This window comes from Ovis canadensis, chromosome 1, assembly GCF_042477335.2.
Source record: "Ovis canadensis isolate MfBH-ARS-UI-01 breed Bighorn chromosome 1, ARS-UI_OviCan_v2, whole genome shotgun sequence".
NCBI classification, from domain to species: Eukaryota; Metazoa; Chordata; class Mammalia; order Artiodactyla; family Bovidae; genus Ovis; species Ovis canadensis.
In genome coordinates, this window is record NC_091245.1 from 56,203,997 (window position 1) to 56,226,458 (window position 22,462).

At 37.1% G+C, this 22,462-nt stretch overlaps 1 protein-coding gene across 1 annotated transcript in view; it reads right to left on the reverse strand.

The window, feature by feature from the left end:
* ADGRL4 (adhesion G protein-coupled receptor L4) overlaps nucleotides 1-22,462 on the reverse strand; it is a 144,167-nt gene that overhangs the window by 16,794 nt on the left and 104,911 nt on the right. The window lies entirely within an intron of this gene.

The window sequence follows — 22,462 nt, forward strand, 5'->3', positions numbered from 1 at the left end:
CCAATGCAGGAGACCCAAGAGATGCAGATTGGATTCCTGGGTTGTGAAGGTACCCTGGAGAAGGAAATAGCAACCTGCTCCAGTATTCTTGCCTGGACAATTTCCTGGATAGGGAAGTCTGGCAGGCTAGCATCCACGGGGTCACAAAGAGGCCAACACGACTGAGCACAGCAATAAATGAAAAAGTAAGACCTAAAGTCTCCAAGTGTACTTTGGATTAAACTTAATACTGATAAGTATACACGAAGAAGAAAGTGACACAACTGACTTTTCTTCCTATTCCTACACTGAGTTATCTGCCATACAAGCGGCAAGTCCTCATAAATCGGTCAAGTTAAAATCCACAAATAGATTCAAATTCCAGTTCCAGTTATTTATTTCTTTGTATTGCACTTTCCTTGTCTGTAAAATATGGATAATATTAGTACTTATTTCACAGGGTTTTTGCATGTATTAAATTACATAATAAAGTACTTGGAATAATGTTCAATATAAATGTTCCAAACAAACATCAATTATCACTAACAGTTATTGAATCATATGGAAAGACGTTCTTTCAAATTGTCTCAAATATTTGAAGTGTCTAACAATAAATAGAGTGTGTATTTATTAACAATTGGATAGACATTATTTTGTGTCAGAGACTCACTGGACCTGTAAATAGCATCTTAAAATTTCAGAACTTATATCTGTCGGTCTTTATTTTAGGCAATACCTCTTCAATGAAAAATATAGATCTTTTTTTCCACTTTCAGGATTTTCCTCTAAAATAATATCAGCAAAATAAATACTTGAATAAGTTTAATTCAACAATAATTCTTTATTGTTCATCTAAACAATTTCTCATTTTTATTAAAACTTCTCTAGGGTAGAATTGAAATTTCGGGGTCAAAAATCTAACTATCTTTAAAATTTTTACAGAAAAGGAAAGAGAAACTGTATTTCAAAGAGCAATAAATATAAATAATTATTAGATATATTAATATAAGAAGAATATTCTTAATAAATGTAATATGATAATCTGGGGTATTTTATGGGAGAGGCTAGTTATCTTTTCTTACATTGCTCTAACACAGAAGAGGGATAAGCAAACTTTTTCTATCAAAGGCCAGACAGTAAATAGTTTAAACTTTGAGGACCATATGGTCTCTATCACAACTACTCAATTCTCCATACCATTAAAACAGCCTTAGACAATATGCAAACAAATGAATGTGTCTATCTATATTGCAAAAAATCTTTATTTATTAAAACATGCTGTGACTACTGTGGGCATCCCTAGTGGCTCAGATGGTAAGGAATCTGCCTGCAATTCGGAAGACCTGGGTTCCATCCCTAGGTTGGAAAGATCCACTGGAGGAGGGCATGGCAACCCGCTCCAGTATTCTTGCCTGGAGAATCCCCATTGATGGAGGAGTCTGCTGGGCTACAGTCCATGGGGTCACAAAGAGTCGACACGACTGAGCAACTAAGCACAGTAGTTTAGAATAAGATCCATAAAGATAAAGACTTTTTAATATTTTAGTCACTGATGTATTCCCAAGGCATAGTACAAAGTCTGACATATATTAATAAAAGATGCTTAACAAACATTTGTTGAATGACCAAGAGGATGAAGGGTGGTATATCCCAATCTTAGGTACCCTTAATGGTTTATGTAAAGGAACATTCAACTATTAAATTGACTAAACATTCTTAAATCTAAATTTTGCTTCCTCTCACATTCTGGCAATTTTGACAAAACAATATCATTCTAAATCTATTGTCTGTGGGTAGAAATACCAATGGAAACTGAAATAGTTTGCAAAATGAAATGACCCTCTAGGAATAATTTTGAGAAAAGCTATAAGAATGAAGTTTCACCTCCTTTATTTTATGAATGGACGCCTCAGGATATATGCAACATTTTGCATCTAATAGAAACCACAGACTCATGGACTTTATGATATGTATTCATTAATCAGACTTGGGCACACAAGCAGGCCACACAAAAGTCTTAATCAACAAGTGGGCAAAATACTGCCTCATTAGGAAAACATCTTCCCACATCCCCTGAGGTAATAGTTAAATAATTGCTCTATTTTATTATGGCTAAAATCCCACAGCAATATATAATCATAAATTAAAAAAATATTTGCACTTCGTATTTCCACTAGGAATATTTTAATAGCTAGATTTTAATGTTTAAAAGAATAATTTACTAGCCTCCAAACAGAATTAAAAGGTGAAGAGAGCTAGAAATTTATAAACATGAACAATAAAGTGATCTCTGTGGGTGTAAGTGAATTTCAAGAGCTTATTTTTATGGTTGGTTTCAACTGTAGATGTTTATAAGCCATAGAAAGATGGTAGAAAGGGAACAAAGGTGAAGGAGGAAAACTATATGTGGAGTATTTACAACAATTATTCGATTTAATGTGACAATGAAAACTGAGTAATGAAATTTCTTTTGTTAAGATATAAGCAAGGAAAAATGTTATTTGTATGTATTTGCTGTATAAAATGAGGATAGAAGTTATTAACAGTTAAATAAATTATACAAACATAAAATCATTCAATTGTTAATTAGCACTTAAGATAGAACTTGAACAATTAAATTAAAAGATATTGCTAAGGTTATCACAAATATAAAAGGTAAAAAGAGAAGAAGGACATAAGATTGTCCCCCAAATTATTGATACTTTTCCAAAATTTTAAAGAATTTAAAAAATCATTTTAATATCTTTTTTTTCTTTTTATACTAACTCTGTCTATAGGGCTGGCATCATCATCCTTATGTACATATTAGAAATCCAGGGCATAAGGAGGACACCAAATATGTGCTTTTACTAATTATACTGCTTTGAAAAACTCTGACATTATTTGGCTAGGAACTCTGTGGCTCAGAGGTTAAAGCGTCTCCTCAGTGAAGGAGGCTTGGGTTTGATCCCTGGGTAGGGAAGATCCCATGGAGAAGGAAATGGCAACCCACTCCAGTATTCTTGCCTGGAGAATCCCATGGACGGAGGAGCCTGGTGGGCTATAGTCCACAGGGTTGCAAAGAGTCAGACATGACTGAGTGACTTCACTTTCACTTTCATTTTATTCAGTTAAACTGAAAAAGCCAATGAAGACAGATATATAGATATAGCAATATGTCTAAGGTGAAAAGAAAGTAAAAAAAGAATGAAATAATGCTATCTGCAGCAATACACTAAGCGAAGTAAACCAGACAAATATATGATAGAAATTATGTGATGCGGAATCTAAAAAAGATACAGATGAACGTATTCACAAAACAGAAAAAGATACACATTGAAAACAAATTTATGGATACAGGAGAATAAATTAGAAGGTTGGGATTAACCTATACACACTACTATACATAAGACAGATAATCAACAAGGGCCTACTATATAGTGCAGGGAACTATTATTTTGTGACAACCTAGAAAGGAAAAGAATCTGAATATATACATATATGTATGTGTGTGTGTGTGTGTGTGTGTGTGTGTAACTGAATCACTGTGCTGTAACAGGGCATGTAAATCAACTATATTTCAATTAAAAAAGTGATATAGTGAATGCTTCACATGTTCTCTCTTCTGAGACATTCTTTCCGAAATAACTCATTTCCATGATGATGGTTTCTTCCTTTAAATTTCCTTTGGGGAAAAGAATGAACATTTTTGACTAACTACTGTACTTAGTGCATTATTTATTCATCCAATTGCATTACTATAGTGTGTGTGTGCTCAGTTGCTCAGTTGTGTCCGACTCTTCCAACCCTACGGATTATAGCCTTCTTGGAAAACCTCAAGGATATAGGGAAAGAAGGTCCATAATGTTTCACTCTCAAAGGGCTTACAGTCTCCTGGAAGAGACAGATCTGAATCAGTTATGAATATGTTATTCAAACGAACATCTTTGTAATTATAAACAGAGGAAAGTCATCAACCATAAAAAAAGGCTTCTATGTAGGCATATACAAAAATATTTTAAAAGACCAATGAGTCAAGGACAGCTTTCCTCAGAAAGTGTTTCTTGAACTGGTATCTGAAAGGAACTCACAGGATGAAGAACAGTCAGAGGAAAGCTATGAAGAGTGTTTTAGCGTAGAGGTACTGAGAAGGACAGGTTCAAAGAACTAGTGAGGAACTGTAGAGCAGTCAATGTTATTAAAACACAAAAGACGGGGCGGGGGGGAGATGAGGCTAATAGGCAGATGGAGGCCAGAACATGCCGTGCCTCCCAGGGCAAGGGTCCACTTTATTCTTATTTGCTGGGACCCAGGAGAACCCCAGGGACGGGGGAGCCTGATGGGCTGCCGTCTATAGGGTTGCACAGAGTCGGACCCGACTGAAGCAACTTAGCAGCAGCAGCAGTTGTTGTTACTTCTGTTACCAAGTGTTTTGCTCAATGTAGAATCTACTTGAGTCTTTTATTTGTTTACATCTTATTGAGATAGGCTCATACAGGTCTGGAAAGCTCCAGCTTCTGCCATGACTCCTGGGGTACCATGTGAGTCATGTGTAGTGACTCTTCTAATTGCAAATGTGCCTAAGTACGGAAAATAACCAGCAACATCCTGCTTCTCTTCCCAGACCCTATCTAGAAATGATGTAAGCATCACCTTTCACTCAAATAGGTTCAGGCACAAGTGGCTAGGGAGAGCCACTCCCTTCATAACTCAGGGGTAGTGGAAGAAAGAAAAACATTTATCATTGTGAATCTATTATTACCATTCAAAAAGTCTATCAAGTGCATGGTGCTCTATTCCAAGTAAGTGTAGATACTCTGTAGAAAAAAAAAATTACTTTTGAATAGAGCTGTTTTATAGGTCCACCTTAGTCGGCAAAGTAATGTCTCTGCTTTTAAATATACTACCTAGGTTGGTCATAACTTTTCTTCCAAGGAGTAAGCGTCTTTTAATTTCATGGCTGCAATCACCATCTGCAGTGATTTTGGAGCCCCCCAAAATAAAGTCTGACGCTGTTTCCACAGTTTCCCCATCTATTTCCCATGAAGTGATGGGACCGGATGCCATGATCTTCGTTTTCTGAATGTTGAGCTTTGAGCCGGCTCTTGCAGCCGCCCGTGCTTAGTGAACCAGCTCTCGTAGCCGCCCGCACTTAGTGAGCCGGCACTCCCAGCCGCCAGATCTCTTCAAGAAAATTAGAGATACCAAGGGAACATTTCATGAAAAGATGGGCTCAATAAAGGACAGAAATGGTATGGACCTAACAGAAGCAGGAGATATTAAGAAGAGGTGGCGAGAATACACAGAAGAACTGTACAAAAAAGATCTTCACGGCCCAGATAGTCATGATGATGTGATCACTAATCTAGAACGAGATATCTTGGAATGTGAAGTCAAGTGGGCCTTAGAAAGCATCACTACGAACAAAGCTAGTGGAGGTGATGGAATTCCAATTGAGCTGTTTCAAATCCTGAAAGATGATGCTGTGAAAGTGCTGCACTCAATATGCCAGCAAATTTGGAAAACTCAGCAGTGGCCACAGGACTGGAAAAGGTGTTTTCATTCCAATCCCAAAGAAAGGCAATGCCAAAGAATGCTCAAACTACCACACAATTGCACTCATCTCACAGGCTAGTAAAGTAATGCTCAAAATTCTGCTAGCCAGGCTACAGCAATACGTGAACCATGAACTCCCTGACGTTCAAGCTGGTTTTAGAAAAGGCAGAGGAACCAGAGATCAAATTGTGAATATCCGGTGGATCATGGAAAAAGCAAGAGAGTTCCAGAAAAACATCTATTTCTGCTTTATTGACTATGCCAAAGTCTTTGACTGTGTGGATCACAATAAACTGTGGAAAATTCTGAAAGAGATGGAATACCAGACCACCTGACTTGCCTCTTGAGAAATCTGTATGCAGGTCAGGAAGCAACAGTTAAAACTGGACATGCAACAACAGACTGGTTCCAAATAGGAAAAAGAGTACGTCAAGGCTGTATATTGTCACCCTGCTTATTTAACTATATTATATGCAGAGTACATCATGAGAAACTCTGGCCTGGAAGAAACACAAGCTGGAATCAAGATTACTGGGAGAAATCTCAATAACCTCAGACATGCAGATGACACCACCCTTATGGCAGAAAGTGAAGAGGAGCTAAAAAGCCTCTTGATGAAAGTGAAAGAGGAGAGAGAAAAAGTTGGCCTAAAGCTCAACATTCAGAAAACAAAGATCACAGCATCCGGTCCCATCACTTCATGGGAAATAGATGGGGAAACAGGGGAAACAGTGGAAACAGTGTCAGACTTAATTTTTTGGGGCTCCAGAATCACTGCAGATGGTGACTACAGCCATGAAATTAAAAGACGCTTACTCCTTGGAAGAAAAGTTATGACCAACCTAGATAGCATATTCAAAAGCAGAGACATTACTTTGCCAACTAAGGTCCGTCTAGTCAAGGCTATGGTTTTTCCAGTGGTCATGTATGGATGTAAGAGTTGGACTGTGAAGAAGGCTGAGCACTGAAGAATTGATGCTTTTGAACTGTGGTGTTGGAGAAGACTCTTGAGAGTCCCTTGGACTGCAAGGAGATCCAACCAGTCCATTCTGAAGGAGATCAACCCTGGGATTTCTTTGGAAGGAATGATGCTAAAGCTGAAGCTCCAGTACTTTGGCCACCTCATGCGAAGAGTTGACTCATTGGAAAAAACTGTGATGCTGGGAGGCATTGGGGGTAGGAAGAGAAGGGGACGACCGAGGATGAGATGGCTGGATGGCATCACTGACTCGATGGACATGAGTCTGAGTGAACTCCGGGAGATGGTGATGAATAGGGAAGCCTGGCGTACTGCGATTCATGGGGTCGCGAAGAGTCGGACACGACTGAGTGACTGAACTGAACTGAGCTTTAAGCCAACTTTTTCACTTTCCTCTTTCACTTTGATCAAGAGGCTTTTTAGTTCCTCTTCACTTTCTGCCATACGGGTGGTTCATCTGCATATCTGAGGTTATTGAAATTTCTCCCGGCAATCTTGATTCCAGCTTGTGTTACTACTTCCAGTCCAGCGTTTCTCTTGATGTACTCTGCATATAAGTTAAATAAGCAGGGTGACAATAGACAGCCTTGATGTACTCCTTTTCCTATTTGGAACCAGTCTGTTGTTCCATGTCCAGTTCTAACTGTTGCTTCCTGACCTGCATACAGATTTCTTAAGAGGCAGGTCAGGTGGACAGTATATTCAAAAGCAGAGACATTACTTTGCCAACTAAGGTCCATCTAATCAAGGCTATGGTTTTTCCTGTGGTCACGTATGGATGTGAGAGTTGGACTGTGAAGAAAGCTGATCACTGAAGAACTGATGCTTTTGAACTGTGGAGTTGGAGAAGACTCTTGAGAGTCCCTTGGACTGCAAGGAGATCCAACCAGTCCATTCTGAAGGAGATCAACCCTGGGATTTCTTTGGAAGGAATGATGCTAAAGCTGAAACTCCAGTACTTTGGCCACCTCATGCGAAGAGTTGACTCATTGGAAAAAACTCTGATGCGGGAGGGATTGGGGGCAGGAGGAGAAGGGGACGACCGAGGATGAGATGGCTGGATGGCATCACGGACTCAATGGACGTAAGTCTGGGTGAACTCCGGGAGTCGGTTATGGACAGGGCGGCCTGGCGTGCTGTGATTCATGGGGTTGCAAAGAGTCAGACATGACTGAGCGACTGAACTGAACTGACTGATAGGTCCACCAATACAGTGAACTGTTCTGAAGCATTTTTATTACCTACTTTTCACTTCAAAAGGGTCCTTACTTTGACTACAGATAATCTAATTAACCTTATCATTGCCTTCCCTTAAAGCTTTAGACTTGACCCCAAGAACAATATGAAGCCAAAAAGACGTAAACGGAGTGAAGAAATGTTCTGATTTGCTTTTCCATGATTTTGTGGTGGTGGTCTAGTCACTTAGCTGTGTCAAACTCTGTGACCCCAAGGACTGTAGCCTGACAGGCTCCTCTGTCCATGGGATTTCACAGGCAAGAATACTGGAATGGTTTGCCATTTCCTTTTCCAGGGGATCTTGCTGACCCAGGGATCGAACCAGGTCTTTTGCATTCCAGGCAGATTCTTTACTGTCTGAGGTACCATGATGTTACCTCAAGCTTACAGATGTGTTGTCTTTGAGTTGTTCCTGTGTATATGTCCACCTGATACATTGTTTCGGGAGCAAGGTATTTCTATTCACACATTCTCAGTTCTTAGCACAGCCTTAGCTGGGGCTTTAATACTTGATAAAGTTTTGCCCTATTCTGAAATAGTCTAAGCATTGTACCTATTTTTTCCCAGGTTATTTGTTTCTTCCAATACTCCTTGCACTTTTATTTAGATTTAATACTACCTATATTGATAGTTTAAAAAATCATATAGATTCTTCAAAGAATTCAAAAAATCAAATTATTTTTTCTAAAGAAAACAAATCTTCTAATCGGAAGTATGGAATTGGGACTTACCTGATGATTCAGTGGTTAAGAACCCACCTTCCAATGCAGGGGACATGGGTTTGATCTCTGGTTGGGGAACTAAGATCCCACATGCCATGGGGCTACTGAGTCCCTGCATGGTTTAGAGCCTGCACTCCAACACTAGGGAAAGCCCATGTGCCACAATGGAAAAAGATCCCTCATGGTGCAACTAAGGCCCAACAGGACCAAAAAAAACCCCCAAAACCAAAACCCATTAAAAAGAAAAAAAGAGAAGTATGGAATTAAGGACAATAAATAATGGCTGAAAGACTAAACTTACCTTTCAGCTTTTTCGAAATGTGAGAAAATGAAAAAGGAATTTGAGCAATCAGATGTCATACAGGGTACTGAAAATTGCTTACTGATGAATATCAATTAAAAGAAAAGTAAACATCCAAACTATATTCCATATACTGATCTACAGTCTGATATAGTTAGGATTTCTGGTAGGATATTTTGATTAGTTGCTAGATATGCTTGGCAAGTATTTAGAAAAAGTAATGTAAAATGGGGGAAGAGACATCTACAGTAGACAAGATTTCCCTCATTTTTGATGAGAAGAAAAGTACTTTATTTTGATATCTTCCCTATAAGAATTGAAAGCTTATGAATAAGTTTTAGAAGGTCTGCGGTTGCTGGGTCTCTGACAACTCACCCTGAAACCAACTGTGGAATCTGGGAGACGGGAACAAGGTTTTCATGGATATAACAAAGATCAACCTTCAACCTCTTGGGCAAGGGAAGATGAAAGAATGTGTGATAGGGAAACAGCAGAGAATGTAAATTTGGAATCCTGAGTTTGCCTCTACCACTCAGTAGCTGGGTGATCTAAGTAAGTTGCTTAAACTCCCTTAAGATTTCACTTATTTAAAATATAGACAAAATGGTGGCTCTTACTCAAAGCGTGAATGAAACTCTAACGAAAAAAGGCTGTGCCCTAACACTGACAGACTTGGGCTCTCTTTCTCAACAGATACCATCAGGAGGCATGTTTTTTCATCAGAAGGAATTGTAAATGTTCCTTTTTTGGGAAGCCCTGAAACTAGACACAACATTTTTATGTGAGAAATAGAAATCAAGACAGAGCCACACGGAGGGTCCATTCTCTCAGAATATTTTATATTTTGCAGAGAATACTGAAGGAGACAGAGGAACATGATAAATACTTATAGGGAAGATTACACATTTTCAGATGTGTAGAACAAGAGCTCAGCAAATGCTAACAAAGATTGATTCAAAGAAGGGCTGACTCTTGTTGCAAGCCAGCTTGGTTAAGGACTCTGTGTTACACTCAGAGGATTAGCAGAGGTAGAATGATCAGAATATGTAGTGTGCTCTTGCTAAGTTTAAGGATTTTTATGTATTCTAGTGAGTAGAAGCTTGAAGATTTCATCTGTTAGATACATAAGAATGTACATCATTTGCTTTAGTGTAATCAGTTCTTCTCAAGGCATTAGTATACTTCTTTAAAAAGCTATAAATAGCAGAATCCCCATAGGTATTTATAAATAGATAAGTCAAGATTATAGTTACTAGATCTAGCAAAAATCTAGTAATACATTATCTCTTATTACATGCTATTACTATCTTAATTTTGATATATTACTGAAGCTTTTGAGAAGATTAACTGAAATGCTAAAAGGGTTTTGTAAAGATTAAGAGATTAAACGAATGTAAAGTGAATAATAATTATAATGACTATCTTGCTGTACCAACATTCTTACTGTTTTCCTTTCACCATTTCATTACGTAATATCCCTCAATGTAAAGCTGCATTTACACAAAAGCACCAGTGATAAACTTCACTTGGTAATTTCTAATTGGGCTTGAGAGACTCAAAGTTTTTCTTTTTCAATATTATTTTTGATCTCCAATTTTTATTAAGTTATTCAATTTTTATGAAATTTTCTAGAACAAGTAGCTAGTAGATTATCTGCAAAAAGTATTTCCGGTAAGAATATAACCCCCATGAATAGGAATACACTGAAAACTACAAATGTATTATTTATGTTGTTCTTTTAGCTCCACTTTTTCTTTTTAAAATTCTAGCTACCTGTTGTAAGAAGGTCAGAATAATATTAAAAAAATAGCTAAATGTTATAGGCTCTGAAGTTCTTAATAACACATAATATGGTGAAAATGATAGAATACTGAACCACAGAGGTCACTAAAAAATGCAGTTAACAAATATGATGCCATTAAATTAAAACATGTAATTAAAATGTTATCCCCACCATTTAAAATCTACAATGAATAGTGTTTCTAATATAGCTTCAGTGGGGTCATCTAAAGGACATTGCCCAAGCTATGATTTCAATTCCTTTTCTTATATTTATGCCAATTAAAGAAAGCTGTAAATGCATTCCTATTAAAGAAACTTATAATCCAATGTAGGATAGTAGCTCCCAATCAGGAGAATGAGGAATACGGCCCTCAAAAGACATTTTGTTATTTCTGGAGACGATTTTGTTTGTCATACCTGGCTGGTATGTGAGCTGGTGCTACTGGCATCTGGTGAGTAGAAGTCAGAGATGCTACTAAACTTCTATAAAGCAAAGGCCCCAAAACAAAGATCTGGTCCTAAGTGTCAACAATGTCACTGTTACAGAATCTTGGTCTATCATAATTCATCCTTTCATTTTATATATTCCAATATAGCCATAAAATAACCACAGTAGATAAAACGATCTAATATTGGCAACATGTCAGAAAATGGCCATTCTTATAATTTGCCAATGAAAGTGGAATATCAATTGAAGTAAATGTTTTGGAGGCAATTTGTAACTTCAAAAATCTTCCTCTACTTGCCTTAGTACTTTTCTTTTTAACTTGAAGTTTAGCCGAATTACAATGTTACATTACTTTTGTTACAGGAAAGAACTCCTTTGGATCTGTTTCTTTTACTTTAATCTTGGCTTCTGGTTGCTTTTGTTCGCTAAAAGGATACTGTCCATACATAATGGCTTGTCTTGGGGAACCCAGTCCCTCTACGTGAATGTTAAACCAAAATGCTCTTGTATGGGACCTTGTCTACCTGTGGACGGCTACAGGAAGGAAGAAATTAACACATCCAATTCCAGAAATTGGCCATTCCAGGAGATATCTGCAAGAATAATGATCCTCTTACTTTTCTTCCTCACCCCACATCCCATACCTCTGTTCTATAAAAGAACCTGACATCCAGCACTGATAAAATAGTTATTTTGAGACATGAGTCTCCCACAGTCTCATTCAGTTGGCTTTCCAAATGAAGTCATATTCCTTGCCTTAACACTTTGTGTGTCGACTTACTGATCTGCCACGTGGCAAGCAGAGCAAGCTTGGACTCAGTAACCCTCTCAGGTGTACAACCAGCAATTTGATGATTTTGTATCTTAAGTACCATGCAAAGTTATTGTAGTATTATTGACTATATTCCTGTGCTGTACATTTTACTTCTAAGAAGCACTTCCTAACAAATTTATATAACGAGTATATGTAATTGTATTGAAATAGCCATTCTCTTGCACGAACAAGTGTTCAATAAGTAAGAAGTTAAATAAAAGAGGATACTCATAATAGGCAATGATAAAAAATGGTAGAACTGTATAGTCTAACAAGGAATGATGAATACGATATGTTACAGGTTATAAATAATTAAGGTTATATGAATTTATAATTCATATGTTTATAATTATATTTATAATCAAATTTATTACTTACATTTATACATATGTAGGTGCACATATATGTGTATATATATATATATTTATGTGTGCATGTATCCATAGCAAAAGTCAGGAAGGATAAAAAGTAAATATTAAGAAAAAGAAGAGTCAGTCATGGAGCATGTTTTGAAATGCTCACTTTTTACTTTAGAAAGTTTAATATTTACATTTCTTTCAAGTGTAGGAAATTTGTGAAATCTTAAAAAATGCAATAAGAATATATCACATAATAATAAGTACACATAGACACGGTCTATTTGTAAGGGCTATGTGAGGACTTCATTTCTGAGTAGGTTTTAATTAGTGTTTCCTGGTGAAAGGGAATTAAAGACAATTTGGAACAATTAGAGGAGACCACCACAAAAAACTGAGTGGAACTCTGGGCAACCTAAAGAGAAATGGGTAAAGTAGCAATGTAGAAACACTCAATTGTAAGAGTTGTGATTTAAATTCAAATGAAAGCTCTCTTTTTTTTTAAAAAAGAAAATGCCTTAATTGGACACAGCTTAATTAGCATTTGCCTCAATCAAGCAAATTAAATTCTTCAATACGGAACATATCTATAGGAAACTTCAATTTCTACTTAAAAGAAATTATTTTACAAACTTTTTTTATATTTGTGTACTTGAATGTAATCATTTGCATAGTTTTAGTTAAAAGAATTCAGCATGAGAGATTAAAAATATTGAAGAAAGAAAATAAAATATGAAATTATCTTCAGTTTGCAGCTTGCCTTACAAAGATTTAGAAATCTCTTTCTTGTACAGCTCAGTCTTTCAAAAGCATGGCTAGGTCTTTTCATGTATAGTTATAACCTTAACATTGTAAAGGTAGCAATTCATAGATAGAATCATGGGGTCAGCAGTTCATACTTCAGAATTCTAAGATATCCTTAGTAATAATGAGTTAACACCTGAGGAAGTACATTCATTTGATCAATGCAGAAATGTTGCTGCTCAAATACCTAAGTAGTTAAAAAACAATATATCAAGGAGTAGAAAAATCCACCAGTGCTGAACTATACTTATTTACATATTGTCTTAAAGGTATTATTATTATAACCCCAAAACAGACATGCCCCAGGGCTCCATTCATAAAAATAAGCAAATATCATTTACTGGGAACCGTCTTCAGAAGAAATAAAAGCATTCCATGTAAGAATTAACGTCATTGTCAATTGTTCTATTAAAATGTTGTTTACAAGGGCAAGTTTTCCCAGATTTGTTCAGAGAAAGCTGTGAAAGCAATCTTATCTCCCATTTAAAGGCACGCACAGCCAAGTCACCACAAATTTTCTATTTAAATTTGAAGACTTCCTTATATTTTATCTTTATTCTGGAAAAAATATACTATTTATCCTATTAAATTTCTACTACTTTCTTTGATATTTCACATTTTATTTCATTTCAGTTATGTTTTCCAGTAGACTGTACTAGTGAATTTTAACCAAGTCCATATAACAAACACATTTATTACAATATAACATCTTGCTATAATCAGCCACTTCCCTGGTGGCTCAGAGGTTAAAGTGTCTGCCTTCAATGCGGGAGACCTGGGTTCAATCCCTGGGTTGGGAAGATCCCCTAGAGAAGGAAATGGCAATCCACTCCAGTACTCTTGCCTGGAGAATCCCATGGACGGAGAAGCCTAGTAGGTTACCGTCCACGGGGTCGCAAAGAGTCGGACACGACTGAGCGACTTCACCTTCACCTTCAGATAATCAAACAAATGATGTCACATCTTCATCACTATTTAAAAATTAGTGGTGAATTATGCTTATCTGTGGGCTTCCCTGGTGGCTCAGACAGTATAGAATTTACCTGAAATGCAGGAAAGCCGAGTTTGATCTCCAGGTCAGGAAGATCCCCTGGAGAAGGGCATGGCAACCCATTCCAGTATTTGCCTGGAGAATTCCATGGACAGAGGAGCCTGGTGGGCTATAGTCCATGGGGTTGCAAAGAGTCAGACACAACACTTTCACTTTCACATGCTTATGTATATGTATACACACACACACTATATTGGCCAAACATACATTTTGTGGCATACAGATTTTTGTTGTGCAAATGATGGTTTTAAAATCAGGGTTTTAATTTAATTTTTAATATAAAAGGTAAAGCTAAGAAAGTCCTCCAAATTATTGTGTGTTTTACTGTTTTAATTTTTAAAGAATAGATTGTTTTTCTAAAAATTTGTTTGGTATTAACTGTATCTTTTTTTGTTGGACTGGCCATCATTATCTTCATTTTACATGGTAGGAATCCAGAATATATGTCTTAAGAAAGTCACAGGGTGTTTCTTCATGCCTCTTTTATTATCATGGTCTTTATTAATGAATCAATTAAACTAGATAATTATTAAGGACTTCCTACCTTCTGTGTTCTGGAGTAACCAAAGAGAGGGCTGACAGTTTTACAGTGTAGAGTCCAATCATGCATAGAATGTATTGTGAATGTTGCTCCCTAGAGAATTCATTTGCAACTCACTGGGCTGTGGGCCCTAAGGTCATGCAACCAGTGGCACTGATTATTGAACAAGTTATGGTTAGTGAACTAAGAGACTCACAGCTCTTTGCTTGGGTGTTTGGATGTTGGAGATGAGAAGCGTAATGCACAGAGAAAGTTACCATGTGAAATCAAACAAAGCATTAAAAGTACTCTTATGGAGAGATCACAACAGACAACACAGAAATACAAAGGATCATAAGAGACTACTATCAGCAGTTGTATGCCAATAAAATGGACAACGTGGAAGAAATGGACAAATTATTAGAAAAGTACAATTTTCCAAAACTGAACCAGGAAGAAATAGAAAATCTTAACAGACCCATCACAAGCATGGAAATTGATACTGTAATCAGAAATCTTCCAGCAAACAAAAGCCCAGGTCCAGATGGCTTCACAGCTGAATTCTACCAAAAATTTCGAGAAGAGCTAACACCTATCCTCCTCAAACTCTTCCAGAAAATTGCAGAGGAAGGTAAACTTCCAAACTCATTCTATGAGGCCACCATCACCCTAATACCAAAACCTGACAAAGATGTCACAAAAAAGGAAAACTACAGGCCAATATCTCTGATGAACATAGATGCAAAAATCCTCAACAAAATTCTAGCAATCAGAATCCAACAACACATTAAAAAGATCATACACCATGACCAAGTGGGCTTTATCCCAGGGATGCAAGGATTCTTCAATATCCGCAAATCAATCGATGTAATTCACCACATTAACAAATTGAAAAATAAAAACCATATGATTATCTCAATAGATGCAGAGAAGGCCTTTGACAAAATTCAACATCCATTTATGATAAAAACTCTCCAGAAAGCAGGAATAGAAGGAACATACCTCAACATAATAAAAGCTATCTATGACAAACCCACAGCAAACATTATCCTCAATGGTGAAAAACTGAAAGCATTTCCCCTAAAGTCAGGAACAAGACAAGGGTGTCCACTTTCACCGCTACTATTCAACATAGTTCTGGAAGTTTTGGCCACAGCAATCAGAGCAGAAAAAGAAATAAAAGGAATCCAAATTGGAAAAGAAGAAGTAAAACTCTCACTGTTTGCAGATGACATGATCCTCTACATGGAAAACCCTAAAGACTCCACCAGAAAATTACTAGAGCTAATCAATGAATATAGTAAAGTTGCAGGATATAAAATCAACACACAGAAATCCCTTGCATTCCTATACACGAATAATGAGAAAGTAGAAAAAGAAATTAAGGAAACAATTCCATTCACCATTGCAACGAAAAGAATAAAATACTTAGGAATATATCTACCTAAAGAAACTAAAGACCTGTATATAGAAAACTATAAAACACTGATGAAAGAAATCAAAGAGGACACTAATAGATGGAGAAATATACCATGTTCATGGATTGGAAGAATCAATATAGTGAAAATGAGTACACTACCCAAAGCAATTTACAAATTCAATGCAATCCCTATCAAGCTACCAGCCACATTTTTCACAGAACTAGAACAAATAATTTCAAGATTTGTATGGAAATACAAAAAACCTCGAATAGCCAAAGCAATCTTGAGAAAGAAGAATGGAACTGGAGGAATCAACTTGCCTGACTTCAGGCTCTACTACAAAGCCACAGTCATCAAGACAGGATGGTACTGGCACAAAGACAGACATATAGATCAATGGAACAAAATAGAAAGCCCAGAGATAAATCCACACACATATGGACACCTTATCTTTGACAAAGGAGGCAAGAATATACAATGGAGTAAAGACAATCTCTTTAACAAGTGGTGCTGGGAAAACTGGTCAACCACTTGTAAAAGAATGAAACTAGATCACTTTCTAACACCGCACACAAAAATAAACTCAAAATGGATTAAAGATCTAAATGTAAGATCAGAAACTATAAAACTCCTAGAGGAGAACATAGGCAAAACACTCTCAGACATAAATCACAGCAGGATCCTCTATGATCCACCTCCCAGAATTCTGGAAATAAAAGCAAAAATAAACAAATGGGATCTAATTAAAATTAAAAGCTTCTGCACAACAAAGGAAACTATAAGCAAGGTGAAAAGACAGCCTTCTGAATGGGAGAAAATAATAGCAAATGAAGCAACTGACAAACAACTCATCTCAAAAATATACAAGCAACTTATGCAGCTCAACTCCAGAAAAATAAACGACCCAATCAAAAAATGGGCCAAAGAACTAAATAGACATTTCTCCAAAGAAGACATACGGATGGCTAACAAACACATGAAAAGATGCTCAACATCACTCATTATTAGAGAAATGCAAATCAAAACCACAATGAGGTACCACTTCACACCAGTCAGAATGGCTGCGATCCAAAAATCTGCAAGCAATAAATGCTGGAGAGGGTGTGGAGAAAAGGGAACCCTCCTACACTGTTGGTGGGAATGCAAACTAGTACAGCCACTATGGAGAACAGTGTGGAGATTCCTTAAAAAATTGCAAATAGAACTACCTTATGACCCAGCAATCCCACTGCTGGGCATACACACTGAGGAAACCAGAATTGAAAGAGACACATGTACCCCAATGTTCATTGCAGCACTGTTTATAATAGCCAGGACATGGAAACAACCTAGATGTCCATCAGCAGATGAATGGATAAGAAAGCTGTGGTACATATACACAATGGAGTATTACTCAGCTGTTAAAAAGAATTCATTTGAATCAGTTCTGATGAGATGGATGAAACTGGAGCCGATTATACAGAGTGAAGTAAGCCAGAAAGAAAAACACCAATACAGTATACTAACACATATATATGGAATTTAGGAAGATGGCAATGACGACCCTGTATGCAAGACAGGGAAAGAGACACAGATGTGTATAACGGACTTTTGGACTCAGAGGGAGAGGGAGAGGGTGGGATGATTTGGGAGAATGACATTCTAACATGTATACTATCATGTGAATTGAATCGCCAGTCTATGTCTGACGCAGGATGCAGCATGCTTGGGGCTGGTGCATGGGGATGACCCAGAAAGTTGTTATGGGGAGGGAGGTGGGAGGGGGGTTCATGTTTGGGAATGCATGTAAGAATTAAAGATTTTAAAGTTTAAAAAATAAAAAACTAAAATTAAAAAAAAGAAAAAAAAAAGAAAAAAAAAAAAGGAACTGAGTCAAAGTTCTGTGGTATCATGTTGAAGAAAGGATCAAGCTGATTTCAGGCATCACAAGGTGGTAGGATTATTGACTGAAAAGAATCAAGGAAATAGCCAAGGAACAGTAAATATTCTAAAGAGGATAATGTTTTTATAAGAGTTGTTCAGTGGAGACATGCAGTGTGAAAAAGGACAGAATACACAGGGCTCGGCTAAACTACTGATAACATTATATACCAGTCTATGGTATTTGAAACATGTGGTGGTGGTTTAGTTGCTAAAGTCGTGTCCAACTGTTTTGCAACCCCATGGACTGTAGCCTGCCAGGCTTCTCTGTCCATTGGATTTCTCAAGCAAGAATACTGGAGTGGGTTGCCACTTCCTTCTCCAGCGGATCTTTCCAACCCAGGGATCAAACCCATGTCTCCTGCACTGCTGGCAGATTCTTTACTGCTGAACCACAGGGAAGCCCTATTCGAACTATGCTGCTGCTTCTGCTAAGTCGCTTCAGTCGTGTCCGACTCTGCGACCCCATAGCAGCCCACCAGGCTCCGAACTATAGGTCAAGGGAAACTATCGGTACTGAGATGAAGAAAGTAGGACATGGATTCAAATTCATGAACCTGAGTTCCTGCTTTATGTACTTAGTGGCTATTTGGCCAATTGTGTAACCACTCAATACTTCAATTTCTCCAACTTGAAAATAAAATGCATCACACACATGCATTTCTGAGTTGTTAAAGGATTAGACTAACACACTTATTGCCAGGAATAAATGAGCTTAATATTAATGTTCTTATTTTTCTTATTAATAGTTCCCACTATGTGACCTGAGTTTGGGCCAGTTGATTATGAATAGATTAAAATGAAATGGGACAGAATGGCATCAGAATGTCAGATTAGAAGGCAACTGCAAAAGTGGCAAGTTAAAATTAATACAGAACTAGTTTCAAGTTCTAGCCTTATTTATTTGTAGTGTCTTGGGACCAATCACTTAGCATTTTGAATCAAATTCTACTTTTCATTAACTATAAAATGGGACAATAACAATGTGGGTGGATGATTTAAGGAGACTGAATATTAAAATATTAGCTGTCTTTTTAAAGTTAGTAGCTGCTCAATAAATTGTAAATTTAAAATTCTGATTATTGTTATTAATACTATAATCTTAGGAGCAGCAGTGACTCAATAGGATAACAAATGTCTGATTATGAAAGTAGAGAAGAAATGGATAAGTTCAAGGTGGGAAATTTCATAATTAATGACACATAGACTTAAGAAGTGATGTAGCTATGAAAATATGATTATTGAATATTTTTAATAACATAATTCTGTGATTTCTGGGATTCTTTAGCAACTATTTTGTCTGTGCCCTTTGTTTTCCTTCAGAAGGAATCTGGCAAGCTTACAGGCTGCTTAGAGGACACTTAAGTTCACACTAAGAATCCAGTGTATGTAGAGTAGACTCTGTTTCTCACCCATCCACAAATGAGTTTCTCATCTCACTGATGTGGTCCAGACCATGTTGGTGTCTCTCAGATCTCACCAGTTACCACTCATATTTAATTATATGTTATGCTTTGCATTTGTTTCAACTTGCTTTCTCCTCACTGATACTATAGCAGACAGAGCATAGTTCTTATATTTCCTTTGTTTTCCCATCATGCCCAGATCACTCAATCAAGATAGCAAACTTAATGATATGGCTTGGCATCCTTTCCTACCAGAATATCCCCCAACATAGGATTATAATTTTCAATTCAGTAATTCTGTGTAGATGACTGCTAGAGTGGCATGGTTGGTTCTAGGATGTGTTCCTCCATTCATAAAGCTCAGCTTCTCTGCTGCAGGGGGCTAGAAGGGTTTGATCAGCTCTTGGTGACGGAGAGAGCTTCATGACATCACTCTGGTTTAGTTTGGTTCTTATTACTGTTGGTAGTCTTGGTGTGCTTCCCCTGTGGCTCAGGGATAAAGAATCTGCCTGCCAATGCAGGAGACATGGGTTCAATCCCTGGGTCAGGAAGATCCCCTGGAGGAGGAAATGGCAACCCACTCCAGTATTCTTGCCTGGGAAATACCATGGACAGGGAGCCTGAGGGGCTACAGTCCACGGAGTCGCAGAAGAATTGGACATGACTTAGTGATTCAACAACAACAATCTTGGTTTATGTGTTGGCCTCCACTTAGATGGTAAGTTTGATCTTAGTGTTTATAGTATTTTATTTCCATTTTAACCCCTTCTATTTTCAGAGAGTGCTAGCCATGCTACCATTCAACATTCCTGTCCTCAACCTATTCTCTTGTTGTCTGTAACTTCACTTGACCTGACAATATTCTGTGTACCCCTACAACTTTTCCTTGTCTAAATTTTCTGTACCTATAAGATAGCTGAAACCTTTGTGTGTTACCCCCATCATTTTATTTCCAGGCACACTCTACAATAATCCTTTTCCTCCCTGCTGTCAAGGGAATGGACAATAAGCATGCAATCTGCAGGGAACCAAAAGCAACTCTATGTTCTATGTTCACCCTTGACCCAAAGTGAGGGGAATATGTCAAGGTGTCATAAACACTGTTCATACTCTGCTCTTGTATATCAAGGAGACATTAAAATTCCCCTGGCATTCAATCTGGGGTCAGGATGAGAGCCTTTACTCTTTCACCATTTCCAATGCCATTGTCTATAGACATTTTACAGTACTCCTCTACAACTCGTCTTCAAGGAGAACTGGGGGGAGCACTTATTTCTTTCCACTGGTAAGGTAAGGAAAATCTTTACACAAATAACAATGCCCTCCCTTACAGGCCAAAGACTCCTAATTCCAAGTCATGACTCTCTCGCCCCCACCACCCCCCAAATCTCCTTACTGGTTTATAGCTCATCCTACTCTCTTTGTAAGACCCCTGGAAAGTGTCAGGTCCAAACTATTGGGGCTCTTTTTAAAATATCTGGTGCTTAATATTTCTTTTACTCATTGAACTCAATACTATTCTAGGACAACAGGAAAAGTTTTACTTAATGTATCATACTGCTTAATAATAATATGCCAGCATTAGCACAAAAAGTGAGATAACTAAAGGAATTCACTTTCATTCAATAATTATTTAAAGAATTTCTGCTGTTTTAAATATATATAAAAGATAAACAGTATTCAGTTTTAGAGTAAAACTAAGGGGCCTTATCCATTTCTTAAATAGTTGACCCTCTAGTTAAATGGAATGATTAATATACAGAAACTGTATGGAAGACACATTGGTTCATTGATTTCAGACTAGGACAGTGTGACCCTGTTCATTTAAGTCTCTAGGAAAGTTTACAGGACTCATTTTTGGATATCCTTTCTAAAGCCCATCCATCTTACCATAAGAGAATCCAGTTATCTCTCCCCTTATAGCAGCAAGAGTAAAAATATAATTTCAGGGAACACTTTCCATTTCTTACTTTAGAGAAGCACGCTTGTTATTTTGTCCTGTTTTCAGAAAATTCCTAACTCATACGTTCCTCTAAACTCTAAGGATCACTGATCCACAGAACTTTCACGTGTACAAAACAGTATCAGAGATGGTCCACTCTGTAGAGAAGGAATAAGTACAATAAGAATATATAGATAGGGCCTACACACAAAATACCCATATCAGGGAAAGGCATGAAAATACATGGATGGGACTTATTCAACCTGTATTCTCACACAGTTGAAAATTTTGCAATTCTAAATTAACTCTGAAACTGTTTTAGCTGAAATCTTGCCAATGTTTTCTTTTTCTATTGCTAGACTCATTGTCAGAATTATAAGCAATTTTTCTGCAATGTTTAGGAAATATAGTCTCTAAATGGACTTTCAATCATGCCATTAAAAAAATAAAACTTGATACAAATCCTCTGCTTTGCATTTCAAGTCTTTTTCCATTTAGCAGCTTCCTCACAACCATAAAAACACATGGGGAAAGACTGAGAGGAAAAAAATTCAAAAAGATATCTAACTTATGGTCAAAACATATGGGACAAAGTTGTCCAAAATATTGTCACAACTCCTCCATTAACAATTCATTCTATTGTAGAGCACTGTCAGACCTCCCAGATTCACTGACAGACTATTATATTCAGAATGGCTTTGAAAACTTACGGCACTTAGAAATGCTCTGGAGACATATAAAAATGTCTTTATTTAGAATGGAACATATAACAGCTGCCAAATTTGTAGGTTTGAAACCACTTCCAATAAGAATTAAAAGGCCTTCTTCCCAACTGAAATAGGGCTATCAATACATGACTTGTCTGCTCATGGGAAATAGTGGGTTCTTGTCTCTGATGTTGCAATTTAGTTTGAAGTCACTTTCGTGATGACAGGGTACATAAGGATGATAAAACTATAAAGATGACAGTCTAATCTTCAAAGATCACTGATCATTGATAAAAGATTAAATAACGTAAACATCTGAAATGCCAGATTATCAGCTGGTTGGCACACTCTCAGTACTGAAGTATGCTGAGATACTACTGATAAGTGAAAAATGCTTTTCTTACAAGTAATGCAAAAATACATCCTCCCAAGAGGTGCAAGTGAACTGTAATAGCTTTGAGTTTAAGATGTATATGTTTTCTTATTAGTGAAGCAATATTTATAGTGTTAATAAATGATTTATAGTAAAGTGCTCAAAT